This window comes from Schistocerca cancellata, unplaced genomic scaffold (assembly GCF_023864275.1).
Source record: "Schistocerca cancellata isolate TAMUIC-IGC-003103 unplaced genomic scaffold, iqSchCanc2.1 HiC_scaffold_734, whole genome shotgun sequence".
Classification (NCBI taxonomy): Eukaryota; Metazoa; Arthropoda; class Insecta; order Orthoptera; family Acrididae; genus Schistocerca; species Schistocerca cancellata.
In genome coordinates this window covers 293789-302656 of record NW_026046745.1, presented here as the reverse complement: position 1 = coordinate 302656, position 8868 = coordinate 293789, and the positions used below count along the sequence as shown (strand labels likewise).

General features: G+C 44.9%; 1 pseudogene; it reads right to left on the bottom strand.

Moving 5' to 3' along the window:
- Positions 1-1208: 1208 nt before the first annotated feature.
- LOC126141652 (5S ribosomal RNA) lies at positions 1209-1326 on the bottom strand (annotated as a pseudogene).
- Between the last annotated feature and the right edge of the window lie 7542 nt (positions 1327-8868).

Below are 8868 nucleotides of genomic sequence, written 5' to 3'. Positions count from 1 at the left end.
TGTTACGGCTTCTCTATTGACAACAAATACTCCCTACTTCAGAATGAGATTTTCACTCTGCAGCAGAGTGTGCGCTGATGTGCAACTTCCTGGCAGATTAAAACTGTGTGCCTGGCAGAGATTCGAACTCGGGACCTTTGCCTTTCGCGGGCAAGTGCTCTACCAACTGAGCTACCCAAGGAAGACTCACGCCCCGTCCTCACAGCATTACATCTGCCAGTACCTCGTCTCCTCGCAGGAGAGCTTCTGTAGAGTTTGGAAGGTAGGAGACGAGGTCCTGGCAAAAGTGAAGCTGTGAGGACAGGGCGTGAGTCGTGCTTGGGTAGCTCAGTTGGTAGAGCACTTGCCCGCGAAAGACAAAAGTCACGAGTTCGAGTCTCGGTCCGGTACACAGTTTTAATCTGCCAGGAAGTTTCACCCCCCTACTTCCGTTACTGCTGTGAAGGTGACGGGGTGGGGTGGCGAGCGGGTGGGGGTATTGACCGCCTCTAATGTTCAGTTCCTAATAAAATACGGGTGTTTGGACAGACTTGGTCAGATATTAGACAACTTAGCTTGAAAGCGATACCGTTTTTTTCAGGAATATTATTTGGAAGTTTTGAAATTAGGAATGCATCTTCGACGATCGCTTATTAATGAGTATTAACCTATCAGTTATCCGGTTTTTTATCCCTCTTACCATAGTTCTGTGAAAATCAAAACAGTGAAAAAGCCAGTAATAAGAAATTAAAACATAATACTCAGTAGAATGCAACAACTGTCAGACGAATGAGGTACACTGGTTGTTAGTAGTTGGCGTCGCTCTGGGAAAATAAGCTCTTCCACTGCATCTAGTGAACCCATGCTCGAGGTTCATACCGGCGAAATCTTCGTAAACCTTTTAAAGCACCCCTGAGGTAAGTCTCCAGAGCCTGTTTTACCACTGACATGTACCGCTTATACTCTCTTAAGGTCCAAGTCCACCACAACGATCCAAATGTATGTAAAGGAATTGTGCGCTAGGAAATCACTCCGTCTTCAAGCCACAAGCGGCCCATATGGACCATCCGACCGCCGTGTCATCCTCAACTAAGGATGTGGATCGGAGGGGCGTGTGGTCAGCACACCGCTCTTCCGGTCGGTACGATGGTTTTCTTTGACCAGAGCCGTTACTATTCGATCGAGCAGCTCCTCAATCGGCATCACGAGGCTGAGTGTACCCCAAAAAATGGCAATAACACACGGCGGCCCGGATGGTCACCCATCCAAGTGCCGGCCACGCCCGACAGCGTGTAACTTCGGTGATCTGACGGGAACCGGTGTATCCACTGCGGCAAGGCCGTTGCCTAAACAGTAAGAAAGGGTTCGTCATAATATGTGGGCTGTAGGTATCTGGCCTGATTAAACATTATTAGTTATTAAGTAGTGATGGGGGCAATCAGCCACTGTAGTGAAACAAGGGTTGTAACGCCAGAAATGCATATCTTCCCATTTCCATCTATTGTACTATAATTTTTTTTCCTTGCTTTGTTTCCTCAAGATAAGACATTTCTGTCTCTTTATATATTATAATTGTTTACTGTTTGTATATATATATATATATATATATATATATATATATATATATATATATATGCATTTATGTTTCTTTGTTTTGTGAATATTATTTGTATTTATACGCTGGGTCTGGCCTAGGGAAAACTATGCTATCGAACGGATACATCGATAGGTCGTGTGGAGAACCAAACTGTTGAGGATCTTTGGTAGTGTTAACGCTGTCGCGTGGAGCGCGGGCAGAGGGGGAGTCTGGCTGGAGTAGCGAGTGGAGCAGGTGTGTTGTGTGAAGCTCCGGCAAATTGCCGCGCTTCCGGGGTTTGGCAGCATGTAATTGCGCTCGACTTGCAATGATAGTTTCTGACATGGTGTCGCGGACGGGAAGCATTAGCTGGCGCACATCTAAAGCCCGTTTCGTCTGGTGACCGTGTCGAGAAGAAGGCGCGCCAACGTCCACCATCTGCAACAGCGACGGCCGACAATGAGTGACTGTCACCACATCCTCGATCGACGGCTTCAAACCTTCAATCAACCAACAAGGAAGACAGGAAGCACGTAAAGTTTTAGAACTGTATGGCAGAACTCAGCTTTTCAAACTTTTAAAATTGTTGCATCACAAAATTACATCTTCTTAGCATGAACCTTTGTTGCTCATTGTCCCAATTGCATTACCAAGCAGGGTCCCTTCCTTTTCCGAAATGAACCCGAGTGTCGTTGAAATTCAAACGCCAGCATCATTCGACTTCACTGCTTTAATTTCAAAGTTCAGTTAAGGTGTTCATAGCTGGCTACAATACTTAGATTACACAAGCACAAATTAAGAGTGCGAGTTTTTTACCATATTTTAGCTTACCTGTGACTGCAGCTCAGCTTGGTACGAACTAAATTTCACTATTGTTAATTGTTCACAATCATTTAATTCAAGTTCAAAGTTAAATCTCTTCTTTCTAAATTGCGTAGATTCAAGTAGCTTTTGAAATGATTGTTGAGATAGTCCAAGACTAACCGTAGTTTACTGAATTTCGATGTGCTTCAGAAAGAAAGCTCACTATTAACTTCAGTCACTAAATTGACTTTCGATTTTCCGGTTTTATTATTTCTTTTGCTAAATTAATTCAGGGTGTAGCGAAATTTATTACTTCTGACAAACTTTCAGTTTTCACACTACACGTGTCAACCTTCAGTTGCCATGCTTCTAGTGCTAATTATATGTGTAATAACCATTCTTTTTCAGTTACTATACTAATTGTCCTTAGGACTGGCGACCGTAATTTCTCCCAAATCTCAAACATCTAATTAACGTTAGTTAATTGTTAACGTAACGGCTGCACATTTACTTTCTTTATTAACTTTACCCCTTTTCCAAATTAATTTCCACCTGTTTCATTAGCATTTTTCCTTTCATTCAGATGTAACCCTATCCTCCCTCTTTACCGACAGGTTAATTTCGGTGACGATTGCTTTTCCCAAATTTCCATTAGGTACATGCGGTTTAATTTTTCACTGTCATTAAGGTCGATAAGTGAGGGGGAGGTTACAGGGTCATAAATCCTGTGTATTTATTGGTTGTGAATTCAATGATTGTCTTGCACAAACAAGTAACAAATACTCAATGAAATATTCACCACGGGAGAATGGGCGCACATTTAGGTATGAAAGAGTGCTACTTGCGGATGTTCAGAGGGAACGGACTGCAAAACTTCTCATAAACTGGACTGAACGAACAAGAAAACTTTTTAAATGACCGATAATCGCAAAACTGAAGTGTTGGTGATGATTGCATCGGAAGGTTTGTGAGAACCCCAAAGAATAAAATCACTGCCGGAAAGTCACCACAGAGTGAGTGATTGATAGGAACCAACGCGCCTATCATACCATACGAACTTCCTACTGCGACACTTAGATCATTTGTGGGAGACGAGGTGCTGAGAGATTGCAGACAGAGTCGGACGGTAGCCGGCCCGTTAACTGCCTTATCCTCTCGTGGTGAATGAGACCATTCTCTGCGACTCTTGACGGCCCCGTCCGCCTACTGTGACTTCTCTCCCAGTAAGGAAGTCGCTGATACTTTTCTCTAGTGCTTCTTCTGGGTGTGAGCCCGCCAAAAGTGCCATTTTGGCCAATCTGAGACAGCATACTTTATTTCGCTAATCCGAAACCTCCTAACAGTTTTGTTCTGGAAGTTTCGGCGCCGATGTTTTGGAGGAATCCGAACGTCAACTTATCCGAGCTCCTCGTTCTTAGTCCTGTGACACATCGGCATTCCCAAAGTAGTTTCTGAATACCTACATGTCATATGGCGACCCGCCAAGAACTTTCCACAACTTTGTCTTCTCAGTGTTCACGCTCAAGGCGTCAGCGGCTCGTCGGCACTACATAAAGCACTCGCCTCTCAAGGCTTCCCCGGCTACTGCACAATATTGCCATGTTACTGCAAGGGACACGCCACATGGGAGGGTGGTCTGCCGTTTGGAGAAACCTCTGTGTTCACACTGGCCGACGGCGAGGGCAGGGCGAGTTCGTAGACCTCAGAACGCAAGTGCATTCTATCTCTAGCGTGGCTAATGTTGTCAAAGACGCATACCGTCCTCTGCCGCGATGAAGGCGACGGCGAACGTTCGCGCATTAGACTCACATGGCCATCGTTATCCCCAGTCCGCTGAAGGCAGGCCAAGGCGAGCGGAAACTGTAAGGGCCACGTTTTCACTTCCCGAATGAATTCAGCATCCACTTAAAAATAAGCGAAGTTAAAGGCAATCTGAAGCATGGGGCTAGGGAAAGGCAGGATTCGGTGTGGACGGGGCCTTAATCATTTACCGTTGGTTGCTTAGTTTTTTTTAAATCACGTCACTGTATTTGGATCCAATGGCAGTAAGGTCGACAATAAGGAACAATTATCAAATTTTACTGTTAAGACATAATATCTAATAAAATTCTTAAGCAAGTTGCACTCACGGCTGAGGGCCTTATAGACCAGAAATTCAAATTATTTGTCGGCTCAAGGTCCTAATAGTAATAACTCAAAATTAAAATATTTCTTTTAAGAAAAAAATTACCACAGTCTAATCAACTCAAGAGAGAAATGGGCCTCAGACAGTGCTCCTAGGATCAGCCTGGGAAAATCGTTCAACTTCGTAACCGATGAGACAGGCAGCCAAGAGTTGTGTTCACTTAACCGGTGGTAACTCACACAAGTGACAGTTTAAATGAAGACCAGCACTCTTGCAAAATCTACCTAATGTCTGATAACCAACACAACGATGGAATAACTCAGGCAAGGCGGAACCAGTGGACAGTACTGCGTCTTCAGAATCTGGTGATTAGAACATCCAGAAGCAGATGGATTCATTACGACCAAAGTAGTCAAAAAGAAACACCATATCCGACCACAGCCAAGGAGGGTGTCGAACTACACGCCTTACCGGACAGCAGCGGCAAGGCGAGGAACTGTACACTCCGCGAAAATCTGCTAACCTCCAGGACAGGTAACTGGGGCGCTAGCGGCCACTAGGCAGAAAAATACCACTGGTTGAACACCAATAAACACAAGGAAGAAATAATAATAAGAAATGGAGGACGGCTAATTAATTTCGCCCAAGTCCAAACATTCCGCTCGTTGCTCTTCGTCTCAGCGACCCTGTGAGCAGCAATGCGCGAACAAATGGCCTGATCTCAAAATAGTGGAGGTTTCACTACTGGGTTAACGTTCATTCAAACGTTCAGGGTCCGGTGGACAATGATCTGGCAGTGCCTGAGTGCCGCCATTGTCCCAGCATGTCCTCGCGCTGCCAGACTTCACTGCTGCTCCGTCCCAACCGAACTCCTCGACACACTCTGACCCGGAAACACTTGACGTCCTTCCACAGACAGTACCACGGTACTACATATCGATAACCGCTGCTGCTGCCACTCGCAGACATCCAACGCTAACAAACGTAGTGGTGCCAGTAAACACAAGAAGATTACGAGATGCCACTATCTCTATTACACGATGCCAACCTATCAACGGCACCAACGCGAGCCGCAACACGGCTCATAATCCTCTACCATCATGCCCACGCTTTTATGGATAATACCGGTTCTTTCCATATACATAGAAAGTTATTGATTAATTGGCTCTATCTTACAGATGGGTTATGTTTTCTGAGTAGAAAAGAGAAAGAAACACGAGGTTGACTACAGCCTGACACGTTTCAAGCTATCACTGTTGAAGTGCAGCTACCACTGTTTGAAACGCAAGCCCTGGACGGAACCCAGCAGTACTGAATGCAAACTTGAGAGCAAAGAATAAAGTAGGCATTACTGTTCTCAACAGCTGAACAGCAAGTTCCGTCAGTAAAGGGGACAAGTTTGTTTCCTGAAATAATTGTTTACTGAGAGGACACACAAAACGCACTGTCGCCATTTTCATTATTGTGCAGATGTTTTCAGCTTAATACAGACACACAGGTAACCAGGAGTGTGAAGTCGAACGGAATACAATCTGTAAAGATAAATCTGAGATAACGGCCCTTTGAGTGAAAATACCCACTAAGTATCTATGAACCACCTCTGAAATTTTTTCAGTGGAGTTCGGTTACATCATGTACACCAAATAATAAAATCTCCCTTACACATTTGTTAATACGGAATCATAGAATAACGGATACACTCTGTGACGTAGAGATTTGGCATAGGGCCAGCAAATGTCGCTATCTAAATGTACGTCTACTGGAGGAATTAGAAATACGGACCAAAGAAACTAAAAATAAGTCTATCGGCACAAAATGAGTTTACCCAGATCGCTTATGACAACACTTACGACGGTATTCTTTGGTGAATCTACAATATATGAAGTGTTTCTCATTCCGAAACCGTGCAAATGGAATGTTTGTAAGTAGATGGGTGATTAAATGTTCGCAGCATTGTAAGCACACCTAGGCTACACTCGACTCTCGAACTACTGTATGTGCTGCACTATTTTGGACACTTTATTCCTCTTCACATGAATATATATATTTTTAATCTTATTCATATGTTAGTTAGAAGAATAATTTTTACTGTGCTACTAAGTAAAAAACATTAAATGTAGGTATGGTCAAATGTTCAAATGTGGGTGAAATCTTATGGGACTTAACTGCTAACGTCATCAGTCCCTAAGCTTACACACTACTTAACCTAAATTATCCTAAGGATAAACACATACACCCATACCCGAGGGAGGACTCGAACCTCCGCCGGGACCAGCCGCACAGTCCATGACTGCAGCGCCTAAGAACGCTCTGCTAATCCCACGCGGCTAAATGTAGGTATATCCACTTATGCAAGAACGCTGACGTACGTGCACATTGTCATGTGACTGAACACGTAGCTACCCGTCCACTCCATTTGTACAATTTTCCGTGGCTTAGGTGTCCACGTGTTGCTGAAAAATTCACGATACATTATTTTCTCAATAATGGTATTTGTATTTCTTCCACACTCACTAGCACTGGCTCTAGTAACTTAACCCACCTTGAGTTTTCTCGTTCTCTTTCAGAATTACCTGCGCGTCAGGTAGGTAACTGTTACCTGAATTTAAACGAGCTAGTGACAAAGACGACGTTTTTCATCACTTTTCGTCACTTTTTCTCCCACGTATTTACTAGCGTTGCGAGTAACAAATTCAGCAAGTAGATCAGTTTGCATTCGACAGTACAAGTTACACAGGAACAGAATGCACGGCAAAAAATAGATAAAATACGGTCATGAGCAACTGCATTAGCGATACTGCTGCGTGGACAAGAGGTCTTTTACGTCTCTATGCTCTATGTAACTGCTGTTCTTGTCACGTATTTGAGATTTCTTCAGACCTTTCTATATCAGCCAAAGTTCATCTACATCTACAAATACATCATACTCCGCAAGCCACATAATGGTGTGTGGCGGAGGCTACTTTCGGTACATCTGATCCCTCCAACCCTTCTCCACTCGCGAATAGTGCGTGGGAAGAATGATTATCGGTAAGCCTATGCATTGTGGTTCCGTAGATTTTCCCGGTGTCTTATATGTTTATCCTCTTCCTGGTTATGCTGCCGGATACGATCGTCTTCACTATACGACATTTCGGTGATCCATCTGGCCGCCATCTTCAGGTGCAATCGCTGTTTGGATTTCAGTTTCACCCTGATTAATTCACATCCGGAATGCGTGATAACGTCGCTGGATTTTATCGAATTTTTTACTGCAGTAAACACGCCACCACTACTGGTGATTAACGTATACTTACGATAAACATTCCAATCCGAACTTAGGATTTCGTTGTCATTGACGTCTGGTTTCAACCAACTTTCTGTTCCAAATACTATCTGTGCATTATAACCTTCAGAAAGCGATACTAATTCTGGGCCCTTTCTTTGCCCGCAGTTTTCTAAAATCATATTAATCTTTCCTATCTCTGCTCTGCAAGGACCAAGATTCCGTGAGGTCGCTGTGGCTGATTTAACAGGCAAATTGTCTTTCATCTCAATGGAGGGGTTCTGTAACCTGAAATAGCCCCATGTGCACGCCACACGTACTCCATTAACCTTGTAGTCACTTCCTGCGTGTAGAGCACATCTGATGTATAAAGTGGAATCCTACAATTCCGCACCCAATAGGGGAGGTCGAGAAATTCGCCTCCAATATCGTCGCACAGTCGTCTGAGGGTCTGGTTTAGACCATCCACTCTGCTCCAAACCAGAGGACCGCGATCAACCCTGGGTATGATGCTTCAGATAGCTTAGGCTGCACCCCACGTGCTTTGGTAGTTGCCATCACCAAATCAGCCATCCACCGAAAGGAGCCGAGGATGGCCTCAAAATCCAAACGGCAGGCGTCATGTGCCACTACGTGCAGCCGCTTGACACCCACTGCGCTCCACAGCCGCTGGCACGGCCTCCTCCACATCACGGATGAGACCTCCCGGCAAACATACCGAATGCACACTGGAATTCTTTCCGCCCTTGCCTGGTATCTCCCTGAGGGACTCCACCACCCGCGTAACATTGGATCTCCCAGTGAAAAGCATACCCACCCTCAGGAGAGGCATGCCGTGCTGGCTCAGAGTTATCGTCAACACTGGGTAGCACCTCGTACCTGTTGCTAAGACATAGGGAGCCAGCCGCACGGCCTGCTCCCTCTTTCGCCTTCAGACTAGTGACCCGCGAACCAACAACCAACCACTGTCTGAAATCCACTCTGGGGTGACTACGGACCGGTCTGATGTTGCGTATCAGAAGCCGCAGGGACGTCCGGGTCACCAGTCAACATTGGTTATTGAGAGTGGTAGTGATGTTCAGTCCCAATGGGGCACTGTTAAGTGGGGCGTTCCCCAAG